The sequence below is a fragment of the Dermochelys coriacea genome, chromosome 3 (assembly GCF_009764565.3).
Source record: "Dermochelys coriacea isolate rDerCor1 chromosome 3, rDerCor1.pri.v4, whole genome shotgun sequence".
Taxonomy (NCBI): Eukaryota; Metazoa; Chordata; order Testudines; family Dermochelyidae; genus Dermochelys; species Dermochelys coriacea.
The window spans coordinates 22294508-22318088 of NC_050070.1; the positions used below are offsets into that span (position 1 = coordinate 22294508).

General features: G+C 43.4%; 1 long non-coding RNA gene across 1 annotated transcript in view; it reads left to right on the forward strand.

Annotated features, from left to right (window-relative positions):
• The first annotated feature begins 22478 nt into the window (after nt 1-22478).
• LOC122459211 overlaps nt 22479-23581 on the forward strand; it is a 227551-nt gene continuing 226448 nt past the window's right edge. Inside the window, exon 1 of the long non-coding RNA XR_006279734.1 lies at nt 22479-22552. This is a non-coding gene — a long non-coding RNA (uncharacterized LOC122459211). The remainder of the gene's footprint in view (nt 22553-23581) is intronic.

A 23581-nucleotide genomic window follows, 5' to 3' on the forward strand; every position in this document is an offset into this window, starting at 1 on the left:
TGTGTGAAAATAAATGTAACACCATTGTTTATATTGTGGCTTTTGTTTGGAGATGACCAAGCTTGACAAACATAAACTAATCCTTACAAAATCCCAGTGAGTTGTTCCATTATGGCACTATGCCCATTATGTAAAGGGGAAAACTGATTAACATGATTTGTCCAAAGCCATACAGCAAGAGACTGGCAAATGTAAGATAAGTACCCAGAAGTCCTAACCATTAGACCGGGGTGGCCAACCTGTGGCTCTGGAGCCACGTGCGGCTCTTCAGAAGTTAATATGCAGCTCCTTGTATAGGCACCAACTCCTGTAGCTCCAGCCCTAGCACCAACTTTTTAATGTGCCAGGGAGTGCTCGCTGCTCAACCCCTGGCTCTGCCATAGGCCCTGCCCCGCTCTCCCCTTTCTGCCCCCTTCCCTGAGCCTACCATGCCCTCGTTCCTCCCCCAGCCTCCTGCACGCCACAAAACAGCTGATCAGGAAGTGCGGAGAAGGAAGGAGGAGGTACCGATTGGCGGGGCTGCCTGTGGGTGGGAGGTGCTGGGAGCTGATAGAGGGCTTCTAGTGTATTGCTGTGGCTCTTTGGCAGTGTACATTGGTAAATTCTGGCTCCTTCTCAGGCTCAGGTTGGCTACCCCTGCGTTAGACACTTTAATGTACTTCCCATACTGCTGCTTAAGTAGTTCTGATGTCACTTTTTCACTTGATACATGCACCTAACCTGCCTTTGATATTAATGGTGAAAATGCACAGAGAGACCAGATTGCTCTCTGGTCTTTTCTGGTATTTTGTGCCCATCGTGTTTGGTGTCTAGCACCTTTGTGTTATATTTACAAGGGAAATGAGGTCCTGATCTGAAGCCCACTGAAGTCAATGGAAAGACTCCCACTGAATTCAGTGGAGTTGGCTTAGGCCCAAACTAAGATATGTGTATCTAGCATATGCACCCATGTGTAAACATATTTCCTTTGCTGGAAGAAGTAATTAAGTTCCTGTCCTCAGATTCATTTTTTTACAATATGGCCCTATCTGGTAAAAAATATTGAATCATTGATTTTTTTTTTAATGTGATATTCTGCTTAAAAACTGATGTTAAAAAATGGCTTATAGTGAGTTGAACGCCAAATAAAATGCAGGATATGAGTGACATTGAGAGGTGTGTGTGCGTGCACGCACATGCACTACTTTTCCAGCACATTGTATTTTATCTCCTTTTTGTCAGTGTAACTCGTACATTATGTGGTTTTCTTTTGCCTGTTATGTATTTTTACAGTTTAACAAAAATACTGTTTTGTAAAATGGCCAAACCTATTGTTGACTTCCTTATGTTGATGGTTCCTTTGTTAGGCTAGTGGGGGTACTCCTTCAGTGGCCTTGGAATACTGTGCATTCTGTTCTTGGTGCTGTATGTTCATGGTATCTATGTGCATGATTCTCTGGCTTTGTGTGTGTGTGTGTGTGTGTGTGTGTGTGTGTGTGTGTGTGTGCGTGTGATCACATGTATCTCTAATGTGTAGCTCCAGCGACTCTAACAACCTGGTAACTACTCATAGCCAATGGACACAGTGTTGGAAATGCTTGTAGTTTTATTGTGAGTCTCTTGATGTTTGGTATGTTTCTTAAACCCCCAGCTCCTGGAGTCAGGTGAGTATGTGAACATCTCAGCTTTTATTTAAAAAATAATAAACTTCTCGCCCTCTTTTTTTTTTTTTTTTTTTTTTCATGTAGAAAGCCTTTGGAAATGTAGCCTGGAGGGTAAAAAATCCAGAAGGTAAATAGAAAGGAACCCGACTAACATAAAAATAATGAGATCATTTTTTGTAAATCTCATGATTTGGGGGTCTGACTCATAGCTTTTGAACTCTTTTGGTTGGGCATGCCAGAGAGTGGAGTTTTGTTCAAGCAGTAGGGGATTGTGCTTTTGGTGCTGAAGCTCTCATCTAGGATTCCTGCTGACAACTGTGGTGCCTGTATGTATGCTGTTATGGGGTTGTCCCATCCAGGGCTGGATTAACTCTCCTGTGGGCCCAGGGCTATTAGCTTTTTGTGGGGCCCTGGGGAGATTGGAGTGGGCTCAAGGCTTGGGCATAGGATTGGGGTGCAGAAGGGGGTGCAGCTCCAGTTGGGGGTGGGCTGGGCTCTGGGGTGGGGCCAGGGATAGGACAGGGGGTTGGAGTGCAGCAGGAAGTTCAGGGTGCAGGCTCCGGCTGAGAGGCACTTATCTCAGGTGGCTCCTGGTTGGCAGCACACCAGGGCTAAGGAAGGATCCCTGCCTGCCCTGGCTCTGTGCTGCTCTGCTCCCGAAGGTGGCTGGCATGTCCAGCCCCTTGGCAGAGGGGCCAGGCCACTCTGTGTAGTACACGCTGCAGGTGCCACCTTTGCAGCTCCCATTGGCCACAGTACCCAGCCAATGGCAACTGCGGAGCCAGGGGTGGGGGCAGTGCGCAGAGATTCCCTGAACACCCCTCGCCTAGGGGCTGCAGGGGCATATCGGTGAGCTGGAGCTCATGGCTCCAGCCCCGAGGTGGGGGGCACCGAGGCTCAGGGACCAGTGTCTGGCCTGCAGCATGGAGAATTGCTGTGGGCCGGAAGAAAAGAAGCAGCAGGTGCATCCGGCCCGCGGTAAATTAATCTGGCCCTGGTCACATCTACAGCTATTGGTCATGGACTAACTGTTGGACTGAATATCTGTGAACTGCTGATACTTTGTCCTTCAACCAAATGCAACTCTACTTTAACTAGGGAGATCACGTGATTTGCTTGCTTGCCTATGTGTGTCGCTGATCTCTATTAGAGATAGAATGTATATCAGACTTGTTCAGGTGCTCAGCAAATCCCTCTATTGGCTGAACTCTTAGAATTGCTCCTTCATGGTAACTTGCCAAGTAGAGATTCTTTTATTTGAAGCTGAAGGTCACACATTCTGTTTCCAATGCTGTATGTCTGTGACTGTCTGTCTGGCAACTTTGGTGTTCATATTTAAACAGCAGTGTTTTATTAAAATTGACCTTGCATGTTACCCATTGGGCTGGTAAATTTCCACCCAGGCATGTATACTAAGCAATTCCTTACACAGCTTGGACTTTATAAAGATCAGTCATTTAATCAGAAATTTGGCACTTGCAATAATTTCAGCATTGGCCTAATGATACTCCTTGCTGCTCCTTTTCCTGGTATTCTTTATCTTTTTTTTCCAATTCATTTTCTCTCTTGGTAGAACCAACAGCCCTGGTCCCATATGGGCATACTTGGCAGCTTTGGGGCGTGGCTGACAAGCTCTGGAATAAGTTTTTTTCCAAAAGTGGAACTGTCTCATGGTCAAATGTCTGTGAAACTGGCTGGGCTGTTCTGTTTTTCTGGACAGATTTTTTTTTTTTGATCCCCTTTTGACTGAGATATGTGGTCCATATGAAATATCTGACCAAAAAATAAAGCCTTGTTTAAAATTCCTTCCACAGTCTGTGTCCAAGTTCAGCTCAGATAAAAGAAATTCTTTTTCCAATGCCCATGTATGTTCTTCTTATAACTGGAAAGGATATTCTGAGAACTACCTGTTTCAGAGTAGCAGCCGTGTTAGTCTGTATTCGCAAAAAGAAAAGGAGTACTTGTGGCACCTTAGAGACTAACAAATTTATTAGAGCATAAGCTTTCGTGAGCTACAGCTCACTTCATCGGATGCATCCGATGAAGTGAGCTGTAGCTCACGAAAGCTTATGCTCTAATAAATTTGTTAGTCTCTAAGGTGCCACAAGTACTCCTTTTCTTTTTGAGAACTACCTGTACCTCAGCAGGAGTGTTGCTAATATCTAGATTTGAATCCAAGGGTGAAAACAGCCTCTTCAACATGCAGAACCAATCAGTGTGACCGCAATGGAGCTGAAGTTTCACAGTTTCTTGTGAACATTAAATAACTAGTGTGCACATCATCTGTGTTCTATAAGCACATTTTTCAAATCGCATCATGCTTCCTAGAAGAAGCTACTTGAGTGACATACCCCTTTCTACCCAGAGCTGGCATGTTATTGTAAATAACCATACAGTGGATAGAGCAGAAATACAACAGAATTGTAGGAAAACTGTGTACATTAAGAGAAACTCAGCAATTCTATAAGTCCAGCTAGCAACTGATGATCTTTGTTTCCCAGGGAGCAGCACTGAGCTTCATAGTATTTAGTATTGAAGAGACAGAGGAATCCATTCTTGAGTATGTGCCATGGTGCCTAATGTGTCAGTATTATGCCTCTGACTTTTTGTCAGTACAGTTGTCTGTAGCCTTCTGAGCACAATCATGCGCAGCGTCGTGTTTAATGTTCTGATAGAAAAGGGAACATGGAATAATTTATTTTAAAATAAACACCAAAGGGACAAGTATTGTGTTCTTTGGCTTAATTTGTACATGCATGAAATCATTTTTCTAAATGGGCTTGCCAATGTCTTGTTTCAAAGTCTGAGGTTTGGAAGAAGCCTACGTCCATCGAGCAAGAGTGTCGGCCATCCTGTTAGCGTCAGTGCAGTGAAGCCGCAAACCACAGCCACCGCAGCTTAATGGCAATGGCTTAGAGATCAGGCTGTCTCACGGGTCATTAAACATCCACACAGGCTAAAAATATAGCCTGGGCAACCAACATGAAAAAGCAGCCTGGGTACTCATGTCTTTCTACAGCCAGGGCCATACCAGCAACTTGCCAAGAGCTTGAAGGCCATGCTCATTTCATATGTAACAACTTCAGTTTTAAAATAAAATACATGCACGAGGCTGAGCTACTGGGCTGAGTGGAAGGCTACTCGGTGCAGAAAGTCGTTGGCTCTAGAATGTCCATCTCTTCATGGTCACCACAGGTCAAGCTTGTTGGTTTTTTGTTTTTAAAGGGTAATGTACAGCTCACACTTATTCAAAATGGCTTTTTCTTCACAGGGGGAATAGACACACATAAGTGGGTGAGGATAGTGTTGTGTTGGACTGTTACAAGCTGTAACTTTGAAATTCTAAGAAGTTTCCTGGTCCTGCTTGCAGGGCAGGAGGCTCTGTAGGGAAGCATGTGAACTGTCCTCAGTAGTCAGTCTGCAGAAAGCCAGCCTAGGGTGAGTGGTACCTCTCTGTTTTAGGGAGCAGCTGTTTTGTGTCTTTCTCATTTTGGGTTCTTGGATGGTTCAGGTTCTGACTTCTGAGAAGTAGCATTATATTCCAACATTCTGGAAAGATTAAAAACATAAAATACTTTAACTTCTCTGTGTGCATGCCGTGAACATAACAGGGACAACAGAGGTGGGGTTTGACTTGGATCTCTACCAGTTGTTGGCAACTGTTGTATGTGTTTATTTTTTTCATTGCATCTTGGGCCAATCTCTAGAAGCTACCATTGACTTCAATGGGAGTTAGGTCAGCCTATGTTTGAGATTCATAATGAATACTAAATGCTGTGGTTTGGCATCAGTTCTGTGGCATGTTTCTCTGACTGGTGTAATTTAGATGAAACCCTGTTACTTACGAGGGCTTGGTTTATGCAGAAACATTAGTTTGCTATCCCTGAAGCTCTGGCTATGGTCTATACAGCTCATTTATTGTTTGTTGACCAATTTTTGGATTTCCAATCTCTATGGGTAAAACTCACTCCTGTGCAAAGGACTATTGCAGGACTTATGTCCCACTTAGCCTTAATCTTAAAACATAAAATCTATTTTGACCCTTCTGCCTAGGAGATGAATTTTCCCACTTGAACAGTTGATTCAGTGCAGAATTTACAGTCATCGTTATCTTGCTTGCCACTTCCTTATTCAGAGTTGGCGACATTTATAGCCTTCTTCCAAAACTCATGATTATACTCCAGGCTGTTCTGCAGATTGGTCTCTCTGAGATCCACTGATATCTGGTCCAAGTTCTGAGTCCTTGGTCTCCATCCTGGTAGTCTTCCATATATGTCCACATCAATGTAGCCTAGCCTCCCTCAACTTTTTGTCTTCAGTTGGAGAAACCTGCATTACGCTCTTTAACTTTAGCTGCTCTTGCCCAGTTTATAACAGCAGGAAACGCTGTTGTATGTCACTTGCAGGGAACATCCTAGCCTTCTGGGTTACACTTGACATGGACATCAGTTCACATGAACTTAGCTGTAGGACAGGCTTTACAGGTCAGCTGTACAAACCCAACACCTTTGGTTTGAAATTGGACTTTTCCTTCTCCTCGCTAAGCTGGCTGCCAAGGCTGATGAGCACACTTGCCCCAAGTGTGGAATCTAGTCTAATCCCCCGCAAATCCATGTCAGCATGAGGGATCTGTACAGACAAACCATTGGCTAGTCCCAGATTTGCAGACAGAACAGCACTAGCATGTGGAAGCTTTAAAAAGACTTGCAGATACATCTCAAAGGGAAGATATCAATCCAATGAGCAACATCCTGAGCAGATGTCTGTTTTGTAATTGCTTGCGTGTGTATGTTACACCGGCAGGTGCTGAACTGACTATGGAGCAATGTGCTTTAAAAAAAAAAAAACCTGACTGTTTTCTTGACCATGAAACTTTGATGTACAGTAGCATTTTCGGAAATGCATTGTTTTCCCTGAAGAGTAGCCCAATCGATCAAAGTGGGTTGAGCTATATCTGCTTAGTCTTAGCCGTGTTTGTCAGTCAGTGGCTAGGAGAGGAAACTGTTACTCCCCAGCCTGTGTAAAATGAGTCAGCCAAGATGCTGTAGAGAAATCCAGTGTGTGTTTGAGACTCTGTCTTTGGAAGAGCTATTTTTATGAAGAATTTGGCCTGAATCCTTGAATTTTGATTATGCTTTTTTGTCTCCTTGCATTTTACTGTTTCCCTGTAACATGTTTTAAATGTTGTCTTGATTTATTTCTGCATATAACTCCCCTTATTTATGAAGATGTAATGTCTCTGGGGTCAATGGGGGCCCAGTTGTTCCATGTAACTGAAAGAGACATTACCTAAGTGGACCATGAATCAGAAGTGGGGCAGACAGAGAGAACTATTTTTACAAACCCTTTAACTCTCAAGGACCTCTGCCCGAAAGGCAGGCAGGGGTGGCATGTGTGGGGGATGGGGAGATGCATGGGAATAGTGTCTGTAGGAGCTGGACTGTGCAAAACTTAACATAGTGTGGATGGGGCTACAGAAGAGGAGATGGGCAAAGGGAGGGTTTCTGTAACTTCAGCCTTTCCATCTAAGCAGTGACAGGTACTCTGTACAGAGGACAGGACCAGTCTAGGTATAACCAGCTGTCACATGATGAAATGATCAACTTGCTGCTGTTTATGCTTTTGTGAAACGAGAACAAGCAGAAAAGTAAGGGCTGCTTACATTAAAGCTAGTCATAGTGTGGTTTGAAAATGAAGACTTGTTCTGAAAAGTGGCTGTGGAACTGAACTCATGGGGCTTATGTTCGTCGTATCTTCATGGCCTTCCAAATGAAATGCAGATAAAGAGATGATTTCTAATGGCTAGGGGCTAATGGTGCAGTGTCTGGCTCCCCGCCCTAGGAAGTAGTTCCCTTTTCCCTCAGTCCACATGCAGATGTTGGGTGCCTTGTGCTTCTGCGTGGAGAGGTTTTCCTACCTACTAGTGTCTAGGTTCTGGGAGTGGAGATGGGGCAGTTCTGGCTATGCTATTCCCCCTACCCCATCCACTTCAGATGCTGCCATCCAAAAAATCTGCATGCCCAAAAACTGAAATATTTTGACTAAAACCCCAAATATTTGGATTAAGAAAGGCTGCTGCTGCCATGCTTTGTCTGTTTTAGTTCACTTGCTGCATGTCCCCGTTCTCTTCTATCTGAACTTCACCTCCCATGATGCACTGCTTCCATCTCACCAAGAAGGGAGACCATGGTGCATCATGGGAGATGTAGTTCAACCAGGAAGCCCAGTCTATAATGAACAACAACTGCTATGAAGCATTGTAGTGGCATGTCAGATTCAAAAGGTTTCAGTTTTCAGCCACAATATTTTGGTTTCCAATTTTTCATCAGAAAGTTGACATTTTCCAAGGGGGTGAGGAATATTTGCCAACCAGCTCTATTTTTTTCCTAGTGCAGGAATATCAGTACTAATATGTTTCCAGAAGTGTGACCTGGACCTTATTCCTCCAAATGCATCACCAACAACATTGCCAGCTTGGTTCTGAATATAATATCTTGTTACTGAGAATGAGGTAAGTGGCAGAAAGAAGACAGTTTGATCAACTCCTGGTGGAGTTTGAAAAGCTAGAAGTTAGAAAAATCATATTTTTGTCTTTTTAACTGAAGCGATTTGAAATGGAATCACTGATGAGAAACAACAAAGGCCTCGTCAATCTTTGTCAACTTTCTAATGACAACTGCACTTTAACCCAGCTAGGCATCCACCACCATTTGGACCTGGTTCATTACTTCTCACAAATGAGTCTCTGCAAACTATTATCAGAGTCAGGAGAGGTAGGGATGACTGAAGGATTGGACAGAGCAGAAGATTTCTTTTGTGTAGATTTAACCTTTTTTTTTTTTTTTTTTTCTGCTGAAAACTTTTCATTCTATAAGTTCTGCTGCCATCTTCCACTGGTTTGGCCTGTTTTATGGATTTTTGTTCATTGGTAGGAAGGTTGTGAGGCTTACATTAATATTTAAGTACTTTGAAACCCAAGCTAAATAAGTGCAAAACATGTTTTAGTGTTTCCTTAAACACATCAGTGGTGCCTCCTTCTATTACTTCCTTTAACCCATTATTCTGAATTTTCGTATTCATCAGGGAATCCTTCCCTGAAATCTAGTTGCATCTATTCCCTCCTTAGCTTCAGCCATGACCCTGCAAAAACTGGCTTCTTAAGACTGTCAGTGGCATGCCTTGCTCCAGTGGTTATAGATGGCTGAAACTGGAGTAGAATTGGTCAAAATTTTGTCACCTTTTTCTAAAGGAAATGGCCTTTTTAAATTAATATTTCTGAGTAAATTTGTATTTCTCCTGGATCTCCAAGGAAAATTTGAGCAATTTTTTTTTTCCAAAATTGCCCACAAAAGTCAAATAACTGTTTGTTTTTTTTTTTTTTTTTTTTTTTTTTTTCAAGCAGTTCTAAACAGGAAAGGGGACTCACTGCATCAGGCATGGAGGAGGGTGAGCACCAAGGAAGGGCTGCTTTTGAGTCAAGAAGAAAATAAATGAACTCTGGTTCTAGGACCCCATCTTTGTTCAACTGAACTTTAATCTTAGCCTAGATCTGTGGCTGAAATGAGGGAAAGGGATTGAGAGCACTGTAAACAGCACTGGTTCCCATGTCATCAAGAGCCTGAGAGCTGTTCCAGCTAAATCTAAATACTCTCAGCCTTTAAAATATGAACCACATGCAAAGATGGGCCTGTCATGTGAGCACCAGTAACTCCATAGCTTTGAGATGCAAACCACTGAGTGGTGGTCACAACAGCATACCCTATTTGTGTACAAGAGCATAGGTGTACGAAGTGAAAGAGAGATTACCTGTGATTTTGCTGTTATGCTTGTTCCAAAAACTGGTGTTTAGAAGGTTATGCACCGACTTCGTTCCTGGTCTTGCGCTGAAGTTGGCAGAGTTAGACCAGGGCGGTGTTTGGAAGTATATTGATGGCCTGCAATTCAGCATGGAATATGTAACTATTTGACAGAGTGTTCAGTATGTTTAACTGCTAGAACAGATAAATATCCAGCCAGGCAAACAATGAAAATATGAAAATGATGCTTGTAAAAATCATCCCAGACTAAGGGCATGCATCTGCCAAGACTGCTCTGTGGTGACAAGAATGGATGCAGCCGTTAGCTCTGCTCCAAGAAGACAGAGAATTACAAGAAGGCAGGGGAAAACAGAGAGGCCAGTCTGACTCTGCCAGCAATAGCAGGTTGCAGTAGTTAATCTTAGTGCTAATGCCAGTGTGCTTCTAAGCTGCTGTTGTTTTTATGCATTAAAATGCAGAAAAGGCTAATTTGTATATTTGTCTGTCTGGAAATGTTTTAATTGCTGATGCCAGAACCGAGGGGTTGGCATTCCCATGATGTGATCTGAAGATGGAATGAAGGTGCCGGAACTCAACTCTCACATGGAAGCAGAGGCAGAAGAGTGAGTAAATGGAGGGATTCAATAGAGAGGGATTTCTGCAACCCAAGATTATTCCTTCATTTCCTAGTAGCAGAAGTTTCCTAGGTTATTCTAGAGATAAATGACAGGTTATAGCCCTTCAACAAATTCCAGAGCATGAGCACTGATCCATTCACTACAAGATATACTGACTCTACAAACAGTATAACTTAACTTTGAACTATGACTGTAATTCATATGGTTATTTTTTAGTGAATTTAGTGCTAATGAAATATGACAGATTGAAAGCCCTGGGGGTTGAATTCCTTTGTTATCCACAGAACAAGTGCAGCAAGCATAGTGGTAGTGCATACTTCCTCATGCTGCTGTACCAGTGTGGCTGATCCAGTACAATGGTCACCATTAAAATGTCATAATTTACCAATAGCGGCCACAGCCTGTTTGTTTGTTTTTCTCAGCTACCATGTTGTTGTGACTGTTGGTAAATTATGGCTTTTAATGATGACCATTGTAGTTTGGTCTCTGGGTCCATTCAATCCATGATATCTCTCTTGGGGATGACAGCAAGGGTGCGAATTGTGGTTCTGTCTTGTGATGTCTATGCCTTTCCATTTGCAGTTGGACAGAGGTCATTGGCACTTCATCAAACAGCAATGACCTTGGCCAGGTTTGACACAGCAACATGAAGGTGAAGAGCTCCATATCCCACTACTAGTTCCCTGAGCCACCCAATTCTCCCTGCAACAAACAGCAGTTAAGTGTGGAAATATCACAATGAGACATTGGGAGAGTAGATATCTGTGATATTACGCTCAGTATTCTTTATGGAAATATGCTTTTGATATGGATATGACATAACTGAGATGTACTTTATGCAAGATAATCTTTCCAATGATACCTTACATGAGTCATGATTTACTGAATGTGTTTATCCAGTTTGTATGCATGTATCATATCTGAAGCTGGGAATATTGACCATGTCTCTGTATTTCAAATGTTCTACGTTGGATGAGGCCAAACAACGTTAGTGGCTTATTGAAGAAATGCATATAAGCATATGGATTACCCCAGGAACTCTGTACAATAGAAACCTTTCAGAGATAGCTCTACACAATGGGAACTGTGTGACCCAGGCCACACCAAAAAAAGCTTTCCAGCAAGTGGGGAAAAGATATAAAAGAGGGACAGTGACAATATGAAGGGTCTTCGCTTTCCCTACAGCAACACACCTGAAAACACCTAAGGAACAAAGACTGAACTGTGGGAACTGGAAGGATTTTCAGCCTTTGTAAGAAAACCTGGGAAAGCCAAGGCACTTGCGCCTTAAGAATCTGCCAGCCTGTTTATCACTCAGGGTGAGAATTTGCTGATTTGTATCCTATCTATCTAGTGTGTAAAACTCAGTGTGTGGCTTTTGTTTATTTACTAAGGTAATCTGCTTTGTTCTGTTTGCTATGCCTTTAATTACTTAAAATCTACCTTTTGTAGTTAATAAACTTATTTTGTTTATTAAACCGAGTTTATGTAATTTCTAACTGGGGAGGGGGGCAAGAAGTCGTGCACATCTCTCTTCACATTGAGGAAGGGGGCAGATTTTTATGAGTTTGTGCTGTGCAGATTTTTCTATACAGTGCAAGACAGTATTATTTTGGGTTTATCTCCCAAAAGGGGTGTGCACGTGAATGCTGTGGGAGTCCTCTCCCACAGAGCTGACTTCAGTCTGTGGCTGCAGCTGGGTGCATGTGCATGTGCATGTGCGCGCGCTGCAAGAGACCTGAGAGCCTAATTCAGCAAAACAGGGAGTGGGAACCCAGGCCAGTGGAGCAGGAGAGGCTCAGTGAAATCCCAGTACATCAGGTGGCATCCCAGAAGGGGGGTCCAACCCATTACAATGTTATCATAGATAAGGAGAAACAGGCCCGTTAGGAAGCACTGGCAATAACCAGTGCAATATGAGAAAGCAATTGATCGCTCAGTGGATGAAAGCTCCGGAGGAGAGGTGGGTCCGGATATATCTGGACACGTGTTCCCAGAAGGGAAAAAATTATTATGATTTGCTGCTGATTCAAACTATTACTAAGTGGTGTATTTGGTGGTGGGATACTGCGCACCAGTTTGGAGTCGATCATCGCACACCAAACTGGTGGATACGCAGTTACATGCTGCCATGTGCATCATCTCCGGCACCCTGCTTCTGACTCCACTCCCATGGCTTCCAGTTCTGAGCAATATTGCTTCTCCTCATATCAGACGAGAGGTTGCCACTGGCAAGTTACTGGAGAAAGTACTCGCCAACCCAAGCCTCCCGCTGCACAGTGACCTTTTTAAACCACCAGCTGCACATTTGCTGTCATGTCACCCATTATGGTTTCATCTGCCACACCAGGATGTTGGAGCAGAAACACTCTGGTGAGAGGAATGGATATCTGTTATAATCCCCAACCAGTCCCTTGTCGCTGACCCCACAATTTGCCCACCTGGCTTTGACCTGCCCCATCGCCAATGGTCCCTGTTGAACAGGTTCCGGTCAGGGCAAGGTCTCTGTGCAGCCAACTAGTATCACTGGGGCCTTCATGACAGCCCTTTGTGTCGCTGTGACACAACATAGATGATTCACATTGTCGATTGAATGCCTGCCAACTAGGTTCAGCGGTGGCCTAGAAGAACTGCATCATGGCACTGAAGATGCCATTGCTTGGCTAGACGGCTAGGCACATGCTAAATAAAATTAGGTTGCACGAATTGTTACAAATACAATGTATGGATCTGTCTTTTGTATCCAATCCTGCCATGGCAATCTCCATGCTGTTTAAAGGTTTGTTTGATAGTCTGTCTCCAGTGGTTTGTATGCAGCTTTACCAATCAAGAGTAGTTATATTTTGGCTGGATTAAGGCAAAGACAGTGACAGGTAGGAGTAAGCTTCCTTGGCTTTCTATGTTGATAGGACAGATTTTTGGCAGCTGATTCCGCCAAGAACCTGGGGGTTATAGTAAACCTTGAGGGGTTTTGTTTTGTTTTTTTTGTTTAAGCATATCTGTTACTCACTCCAAGCTTGATTCCCTCCCCCACCATAAACTACAGCAGAGATGAAATATTCATTTTGATATGATGGTGCTCCTTAAATGTATCCTTGTTAGGATACTGGATTACTGTAGTTAGTCACACTTATCTGTGGAATCTCCTCTTTGTCACAAAGCTGGTTCCACTAAATATAAAGTGTATATGGACCAGTGGTAAGGTCTTCTTCCATGCTAGCTGAACGGTTGGCTGTAGCCATCGGTGACCATTTGGTCCGTTCCTGTGCAGCCACAAGGGCTTGATGGGCTGAAAGTCCAACATTGGAACACACTGGATGCACCCATGTAATTGGGGGTTGGCCTCTGGGCTGCCTCCACCTCTTGGGTGATGCAATTTTATCCTGGATGTTACAGGCCACCCAGAGAAAGGCATTCACTGGAATGTCTTGTGGCATTCTGGCTACATGTCCGAAAAGTGTAACACACCGGCTGCGGACAATCATAGAATATCATGGTTGGAAGGGACCTCAGGAGATCATCTAGTCCAACCCCTCTCAAAGCAGGACAAATCCCCTCAAGGATTGAACTCGCAACCCTGGGTTTAGCAAGCCAATGCTCAAACCACTGAGCTATCCCTCCCACCATTAGTTTGTAGACTGGAGCAACTGTAAATGTCTCTGTTATGAATTCATTCCACTTTATGCCTAATATGTGTTGGTGAGAGCATTTTGTTTAGAAAGCCTCCAGCTTTGCCCAGTCTGAGTAGCATAGTGTCGATATTTCTCAATTGTACAGCAGTAGGGAGAGGATACCAGTCAACTAGATCCTGAATTTGGTAGTTGTGGCAAGATGCTGTTGATTTCCTATTTAGTTGTAAATTATCCATGTCAGATGCTGCAATGCCAATCCGGTGAAGACCTCTGTATAAAAATTGGAGGAACTGGTGAGTACAGAACCCAAATAGCAAAAGGAGACCGCTTCGATGGTTGCATTACTCAGAGATTAGAGTTGCAGATGGACCTGCTCCTAGGTTTTGCAGCTTTGTCTTTGATCACAAAACACAACTCTGTGACGGGTTGGCCCCTTTAGGGTGCCTCATGATGTACTGGGATACCGCTGAGCCCACCTGTTCTGCCAGCCTGGGCCCCCTTTTACCCTGTCTTGCTGAGCCAGGCTCTTAAGCCTCCTCTAGCACACACACAGGCAGGGCCACACCACTCTGCAAAAAGATACAAGCACTGAGATCAGCTCTGGGAAGACTCAGCTTAAGGGTCTTGCCCCAGCACTCAGGTGTTCATCTCCCTTGAAGTGCAAACCCAAAGATATTTTGTCTTGCGCTGTTTAGAAAAATAAGATCATACAATTTTTCCCTTTTCCTCAATGTGAAGAAAGATGTGCATAACTTCTTGCTCCCCCAGTTAGAAATTGCATAAACTGGGTTTAATAATAAACACAACAAAATTGTATTAACTATAAAAGGCAGATTTTAAGTAGTTAGAGAGAGAGCAAACAGAACAAAACAGATTACTAAGTAAATAAAATGAAACATGCCAACTAAGCTTGATTCACTAAAGAAACAGGTTACAAAATGTAATTTTCCCCCCTAAATGTTGAATTTAGGCAAGATGCAGGGTTTCTGTAGCTCAGAGTTCATTATTTTCTTACAGACTGGACCTCTGCCTTTCCCTTCAGGTTGGTTTCTTTGTCTCTTCAGGTACTTTCAGCAGTCTTTGCCTATCTAAGAAGAAAGGAGGAGAGTCCCGTTTTCCCTCCTCCCCACCCTTAAATAAGATTTACATAGGGTGGGAATCTTTTGTTTCCCAAACTTGACCCCCCTCCCCTCCTTTAGTGGAAAGTTACATAAGTCTAAGATAATGTTTAGTATCAGGTGACAAGACCACCTGATCTAGTAGTGTTAGCTATCACCCAGGAAGGAGAGAGATTAGCATCTTCACAGTCTTGTTGTTTCTTCCTAATGGCCTATCAAATCCAATTGCCTGTTGTCTGGTGGGTGTCTTCCAAATACACACCCAGTTGTAATAGTTATATAGTCCATATTCCTAACTTTAGATACAGAAATGATACAGGCATACAAATTGGATAATCTCATTCAGTAAATCATAACCTTTTCAACGATATCTCACATGACCCATCTTGCATAAAACATACCTTAGTTATGTCATATCCATATCATAAGCATATTTCCATAAAGAATATGGAGTGTAACATCACAAACTCCTTCTCCTGTTTGCTGTAGTGCTTTGCAAAACCTGTCAGTGCTCTGTACTAGAAGAATGTCATGTGCATAGTCAAAGTCTGAGAATGAGAGAACGCCACCAATTTTAATGTCTATGGACCTGACTGAATGCTGCATTAATGATCTGGATGTTGGGATGGATTGCACCCTCAGCAAGTTCATGGATGACACTAAGTTGGGGGGAGAAGTAGATACGCTGGACGGTAGGGATAGAGTCTAGAGTGACCTAGATTAATTGGAGGATTGAGCCAAAAGATATTTGATGAGGTTCAACAAGGACAAGTGCAAAGTGCACTTTAGGATAGAAGAATCCCATGCACCTCTACAGGCTGGAGACCATCTGGCTAAGCGGCAGTTCTGCAGAAAAGGACCTGGGGATTACAGTGGATGAGAAGCTGGATATGACTCAACAGTGTGTCTAGTGGTGTATGGGCTGCATTAGTAGGAGCATTGCCAACAGATCTAGGGAAGTGATTATTCCCCTCTATTCGGCACTGGTGAGGCCACATCTGGAGTACTGTATCCAGTTTGGGGCCCCCCACTACAGAAAGGATATGGACAAATTGGAGAGAGTCCAGCAGAGGGCAACAAAAACGATTAGGGGGCTGGGGCACATGATTTTATGAGGAGAGGCTGAGGGAACTGGGTTTATTTAGTCTGCAGAAAAGAAGAGTGGGGGGGGGGGGTTTGATAGCAGCCTTCAACTACCTGAAGGAGGGTTCTAAAGAGGATGTAGCTCGGCTGTTCTCAGTGGTAGCAGATGACAGAACAAGGAGCAATGGTCTCAAGTTGCAGTGGGGCAAGTCTAGGTTGGATATTAGGAAACACTATTTCACTAGGAGGGTGGTGAAGTGCTGGCATGGGTAACCTAGGGAGGTGGTTGGTGGCTTTACTTGAGCTGGGGAGAGACTATTGCTGTGCTAGACTGACTGAGGTGGGCTGCAGTGAAGGAACTGTGAGTAACCCCCACTCGGTTTGGGAAAGTACTTGCAAGGAAAGGGGCACAGCAGAGAGTCTGAGTCTGAAGAGAGGCAGAGTGATCTTCCCACTGAACCAGGACCCAGAGCTGCTGTTAGGTCCAATCGTCAGAGGGGTTGTGCAGCTTGTTGCCTTGGCTGGACTGATGCACAGAACCAACAGAGCGCTGTCTCCAGCTTCAGATCTTCAAGCACACCCACACAATCAAGTGTCTGGGACTCTAAAATCCAGGGGAGTGTACGCCCTGGGGTGGGGTAAATGGTGGCAGTGTAAATGCCAATTAGATAAGTTTCATTTATCACTGTATACTGTATTTGTTAATTGATTTTCATTCAAGTGACCCCTGTGGATTTAAATGAGTAGTGACATTTAATTGTAGTCTGTTCTACCCTTTTTCTTTGAGTTTTTAAGTAAAATATGTGAATTCTAATTAAGTATATTGGATGTATATTATTTATAATTGGTATTTTTGAGTTAGACCCATGGCACAGATGATTGGTTATTATTAGAATAGTTTTATTCCTCGAGGTTCCCAAGGCATACCACTGAGGGTATACAGGGGCAAGCCAGGGGGAGGCACCGTCAATTTTAAATTCCTTAAGGAGAAAAGGGACTGCAGCAGAGGGGTGGATAGAGGATTCCCACCTACCCAACATCGCCACTGGGATACTCAGGATTTCCTTTAATATCAACATCATCAGGCGCCCAGGCACACAGGTGAGTGTTGCCTGCTCCCAAGTAACCCAGGGACGAAATGGGGGTTACACGTGATTCTTATCAGTTTCACTGCTGCCCACCACTTAAGAGAAGCTGTGAAACATTTCACTACTGCTCTTCAGTGGTGGGCAGCAGTGAAAATGACAAGAATCATGTCAGGTTCACTCAACAGCTGCCAGGTCTTCCAGAATCTGCTGCTCTGGGGCAATGGTCCCCAGGGCTCCCCAGCCAGCTGGTTTGTCAGGCTGTCTGACTCTAGGGGCAGCCAGCTCACTAATGTGGGGAGCCAGCTGACTCAGGAGTGTGGAAACCCTGGAGTCCCCTGCTCAGGGCATTTCACATGGCGGGGCTGCTTCAGAACCTGACCCCGAGAGCTTGTACCAGGACTTCCAGGCTTGCTGCAAAGCTGTACCTCGCAGGGGTGTTGTGAGGTGCCTGGATTCTACCCTGCTGGGGCCATAGGAATATCTGGAGAAATGATGGTATTCATTTCTTGTTCTAAACACCTGTATTCTGTTTGAACAGCACATGATAAAAGTTGCCATATTTTGCCCTAGAAGTAGTTGCATTTCAGCCATGATCTGGGTGAGTGAAATGACTGTTGCAAGTATATAGCTCAAATTAGTTGTAAGTGTGCCACAGTGTATAAAATAAATGTAAGTCATAAATCATCATAACAACTGTTGGAAAATGCACAAGTGCCCCAGAAATTGTAGGCTACTCTGTCAGAGTGCTTGAGACTGGTCCAGTGATCAGCATCATATATTACATACCAGATGCATAAATCTATAGGGCCGCCTCTACAGGAATATTTTTCATGTAAACTTTGGTTTAATGAATTTGCCTAGAATATCAAGCAACTTTCTTCCCCAAAACAATTTTGTTGGTAATTCACATAAACTTCTATTATTCTTGGAGTGCAGTTTTAACAAAAGCCAGTCTGTCTCAATTTTGCTGCTTTAATATTTTTATTTCAGAAATTACACAAATATTTGGCTTGTCTAACCATAATTTGACAATACAGTGTATATTGCTGAAAATGTCACTGCATTATTCTTACAAAAATAAGCTTTCACAGGGATTTTTCCTTGTGCACTGGCCTTTTGCTAGTTCATACTGGGAAGAGAGTTCATGGGTATGAAACTTGTCTGATACAAAACCAATTATTTTGGTCTAGTGCTGGTGTCTTAAGAGTATCACAGATGACTAATCAAGACATATGTCTGAATCTGAATCCTTCCATTGCAGTTGGACATCACTTAGAGCACTAACAAGGCTCCACCATCCACAGTCTATTGTGCTGTTTGCTGGAATATCTACCTTGTTGTGTTTCTATAACTTTTTGATGATGATAAGGTGTTGGCCTATTGCTCAACCCCCAACCTGGAAGACCAGTGGGCTGCTCTTTGATTGGTCCCTGCACTTTGATATGTCCACCAGGGGTTGCCCTATCAGGAGTTAAAATCCTGCTGGCATACCTCTCAGGGTCATCGAAACACACAAGCCTTCCCACCAAGTCAATGTGCAGTCCCCTGGGAAAGGACAGATTGATACATACACTAATAGATTGCAATATACTGTACTATTAGCATCTGCAGAATCACAGATTATAAAGCCAGGCCTTATTTTAATCAAGCAGGAGATTTAGTCTGACCTCCTGCATAACACAGGACATAAATTTTCACCCAGGGATTCCTGCATCCACCCTTATGGTTTAGTTAGAGTACATTTTTAGACCTTCATTCTTGATGTAAAGACTTCAAGTGATGGTGAATCCACCACATCTCTTGGTAAAGTAAATTGATCCAATGGTTAATTAAAAAAATGTGCCCCTGATTTCCAGTTGGAAAGTATCTAGTTTCAGCTGACCTAGATGGACCTTCAGATGGACTAGATGATGTCCTGAGATCTCTTCCAGCTCTAACCTTCTGTGATTCTATGATTCAGATGTGTAAGGGTGGGGTATAAGGCACAAGTTCTGAGGAAAAAAGGTTGACCATACGAAAACTGGGAAGCAAAAGGTATAAAATATGTTCTTCTCTAGATGAAGGGTTAGGAGCTATATGACAGGGAAGAAGAGATGAGTGCTGAGATGGAACTTGAAAAGAATCAGGGAGCTAATTAGGGACTGGTGCTAAGAGATTGCAATCATTGATATGGAGTGAAAGAAGTCTCTACAGCCCAGTGCTGAGGGGCAGAGACTGAGGCTACAAAGAATTCTGGTGTTTGAGGAATACAGAGAAGTGAAATAGCAGATTCTGGACTTGTAATGATGATCCATTTAGATGGGATGTATACAGCCCAGTAAGACAGCAGATTTAATGGCTCAGCACATGGATGGAATGTGGAAGAGCTAAGACACCTGTAGCTGGTTTGAGGAATTAGGTTCTGCTCTGGCAAAGGGAGACAACTGTCTGGTTGTACAAACAGGATTTGTCAAATCAGAATAGATCCTTGATCTCTCCAGTCCAGTGTCCCACCTGCAGGAGCAGGCCATACCTCAGGCTTTAGAGGAAGGCAAAGAGCATCCCTGATATATTGCATCTAGCCAGCTGCACAGTGCTGTATATTAGGAACCAGTGCTAACCAGTGGTGAAATGGTTTTTAAAAAAAAAAAAGTGGGCAAACTGACCAAATGTGGGGAATATGGAGTTTAGTTTAGAAGTGAGTAAACTCAGTTACCCAGAGTATGCCCTGGACTGCTGGTTCATACCCTGGAGCATGAAGTATCATTTTATTTATGGTAGCTGCCAGTACTTCAAGTACAGATATAGGTCATATAATTATCCTGCCCTTTTTACAATCAAGCAACTATGTTTGACTTACTGACTGCCTTTGAGCAGAAAACTCAATGGACTGTTGTGATAAATGGACCTACAAATTTACTCTAATTGTGAGCTCAATGGTAAAAAGTATGTGAAAGGTCATAAAATGACACAATAACCTATAATAACAAATGCTGGTGGGGGGTGGTGGTGAAGGTTTGAAAGGGAGACAAACTGGATTACTGTAAACAAAAAGTCCTGCTGATATAACTCATGGATAGGGGACCCTACCAAATTCACAGTCCATTTTGGTCAATTTCACAGTCCTGGAATTAAAAACATTGTAAATGTCTTGATTTCAGCTATTTTAAATCTGAAATTTCACAGTGTTGTAATTGTAGGGGTCTTGACCCAAAAAGGAGTTGTGGGGGGGGGGAGGGGGGGAGAGTCACAAGGTTATTGTAGAGGGATTGCAGTACTGCTATCCTTTTTTCAATGTTGCTGGTGGTGACGCTGCCTTCAGAGCTGGGCAGCTGGAGAGCAGTGACTGGTGGCCGGGAGCCCAGCTTTGAAGGCAGAGCCGTTGCCAGCAGCAGTGCAGAAGTAAGAATGGCATGGTATTGCCACCCGTAGTTCTCTGCTGCTGTCGGCGGGGCGCTGCCTTCAGAGCTGGTCACCTGGCCATCAGCCGCCGCTCTCCAGTCACCCAGCTCTGAAGGCAGAGCAGAAGGAAGGGTAGCAATACCACAACCCTCATAAAATAACCTTGCAACCTCCTGCAACTCCCTTTTGGGTCAGGACCCCCAATTTGAGAAATGCTGGTCTCCCCCATGAAATCTGTATTGTATAGGGTAAAAGCAAACAAAAGATCAGATTTCACCAGGGAGACCAGATTTCACAGTCCGTGATGCGTTTTCCGTGGCCATGAATTTGGTAGGGCCCTACTCATGGACTGTGTTGAAATCATGCTTGATAAAAAAGGTGGAACTAGAAATTAATGAACCCAAATTGGTGTGTTTGAATATTAAGCCTAATTGGTGGACAAATAATAAAGGGAAGGAATATTTCACCCATCACTCCCTTGGGAGGAAAAGATAGAAGAACAGACAGAGGCTACTGAAGTGAGCTTCCCTATCAAGGCTGCCACCCTCATGCCTCCTGGAACCCATGACGTTCTTTGTCTTAATCTGGAGGGATGTCCTGAGGGCCAAAGGGAGGGACTCAGATAACATCGCCACCTTGACTAGCCCCAGCTGAATCCCAAACACCATGAGAGATAAAATGAGATCTGACTTTAACAGCAGCAGCAACAACCTCAACTCCAGCCTATCTCAAGTAGCTTCTTTTCTTTGCCCCAAAAGGACAGTTATTACCATCTTTGATACCATTTAAGAGACTGTCAAACAAGGGGTTGGGTTTTTCCTTCTAAAAACTCTCTCCAGCTAAAGGGAAAGGGAGCAAGTAACGTTGTTAAAATGAAAGTCTTACTTAATACTTTACATTTCAAATGTTTTAACTATTTTTTTTCTTTTCTGTATTTTTAATAAATAGAATAATTTTAATGGTGTGATTGCCATGGTACCAAGCAGGCTGAGCTCTCTGGATACGAAACCTTGTTTAACACTGTTTAATGCTGGACAATAATTGGGTTCTGTTAACACCTTTGGCCCACTTACTCCATCTAAATTAATACACCAGGGTTCCCTCCACGCTGTGTGAAATAGTGTTTCCTTCCTGACCTAGACCAAAATCAAGCCCCTACTGAATAATGGAAAGGGAAGCTCAGAAGTTTACAAGAGCCCTTAGATGTTCTGTTATTGATTGCCAGATACTGCACCTGGCTATTGGGGCTATGGCAGATGACACAAGAAACACCGTAGGCTCAGTTTTCCTGACTCAGTTGCAGAATCTCCCTGACTGATTTATCACGGCCAGAGAATGGTATGCATGCAGTTTAGCTCTTCTGTAAAGCAAAATAGGGTCTATGAGGTTAATTGATGTATCTAATGTTTTATTACTTCTCCCATTTCCTTCCATTCTTTTGCTCATACAGTGTTTTCGTCTAGGCTGAATACTGGTGGTGGCCGAGTGTTCCTTTCTTAGCCACACTGAGAAAACGCTTGGTAGAAAAATCAGATTTTCCATGGTTAGTAAATCCTGATCTGTTTGGTAAACGCTCTAGATCCAGTACACATCTGGATGCACTAGGTGGCAGGCTCTGATCACATGACACTAGTAACTGGCTCACAGTGGGTATGCTGTTCGCATGGGGCATAACAGCGGGGGGAGAGCCTATCTCCCCTGATGCACCAAAAACAAGAGCCAGAGAGATTTATATCCAAAGATGGTATGTAAGTAATTATCAAATGTAAAACAGACTTCAGCACAGTGTGCTGATGAATGAGAGAATTACATTGAAAAAGAGGAATGGGAGGTTTTCTATCCGAATGTCTATGGGACATGTGCTCAGATATGGAAAGAATGAGAATACAAACTTCTAAGCACTTCTTCCTCTGTCCCTTATATGGTCAATAAATTTAAAACTGAATTAGCTGTGAACTCTTGAACAGAGAGGGATTCACATTCAGTCTCCTATCCCAGGACTGTCCTGCAATAGAAAGCTTCTCATTCCTCTTTGGAAGCTCTGTTTAAACATAACAAACTGCATGTATGTGCATCCAAACAGCATGCCTGTCTGTGGGGATAGGAACGCAGGATCTTCAACTCTAAAAACCTAGACTGCTACAGCCTGAGCTAAGGAAGAATTCTGCTAACTGTAAGTAGCAGACTATTACAGTTGCTGGGGGATAGCAGGAGACATCCAATAATACCTTGCTCTTTTTACCAGTAAGATCTCAAAGTGCTTTACAAAAGAGGCAATTGTCCTTCTCCCAATTTACAGATGGGGAAACTGAGGCACAGAGAGGCGAAGCGACGTGCCCAAGGTTACCCAGCAAATCAGTGGCAGAGCAGGGAATAGATCAGTGTCTCCAGTCTTAGTCCAGTGCTCTAGCCACTAGATCTCACATGTTAAGACTATGTAATGTATAGAACAGGGGATTCTAACTGGCATGCCATCTTACAAAGAAGTGATCTATTATAGAATGTTGAATGCTTCAGGTTTGCTTTTGTAATGCAATGAAAACCATTGTTGGCTATACAGAAGCTTTCTGTTAAAAGAGAGGGGACTTCCAATAGAACAAAAATCAGAGACTTCCATGGGACTTCAGTGGGAGCAGGATCGAGCAAATATCTTGCAAGATGTTCCGTGGTGGTTAATGGCAATGGCTATGTCTAGACTGCAGTCTAGACTGGGTGTGGCTGCTGCACGACCCGGCAAATCCTAGCTAGCTCAGGTACTGGCTCAATGAAGTTGCTTTCAGCACGGGCTAGCCCTGCAAGTAATTACCCAGAGTTCTTGTAGGGAGGGCTTGTACAGCTCGCATTCAAGCTCAGTGTTTCTGTTTTTTGTAATGTATCCTGCTCATAGTTACCTGATTCCACATTGGCAAGACATATTAGAGATGGGCCCAAATCATAATCCTGGAGCATCTGGATCAAGGATTTTGGGGTGTTTGGATCTGGATCCAATGTTGGAGTGGGCCTTTCTGTATAATGAACAGAAATAAAAGCCTGGATCCAACCTCTCTCTGTACTTTAGTCAGTGTCATAACTTCATGTGAATTTTACTTCTAGAGAAGGGGCACTTCTGTAATAAGCAAGTAGTAGTTTTTTTTTAAATCAGCAGGTGCAGGCTAATCCTGATACATGTGGTTCTGCCATATGTTTATTTGAAGATCCCACA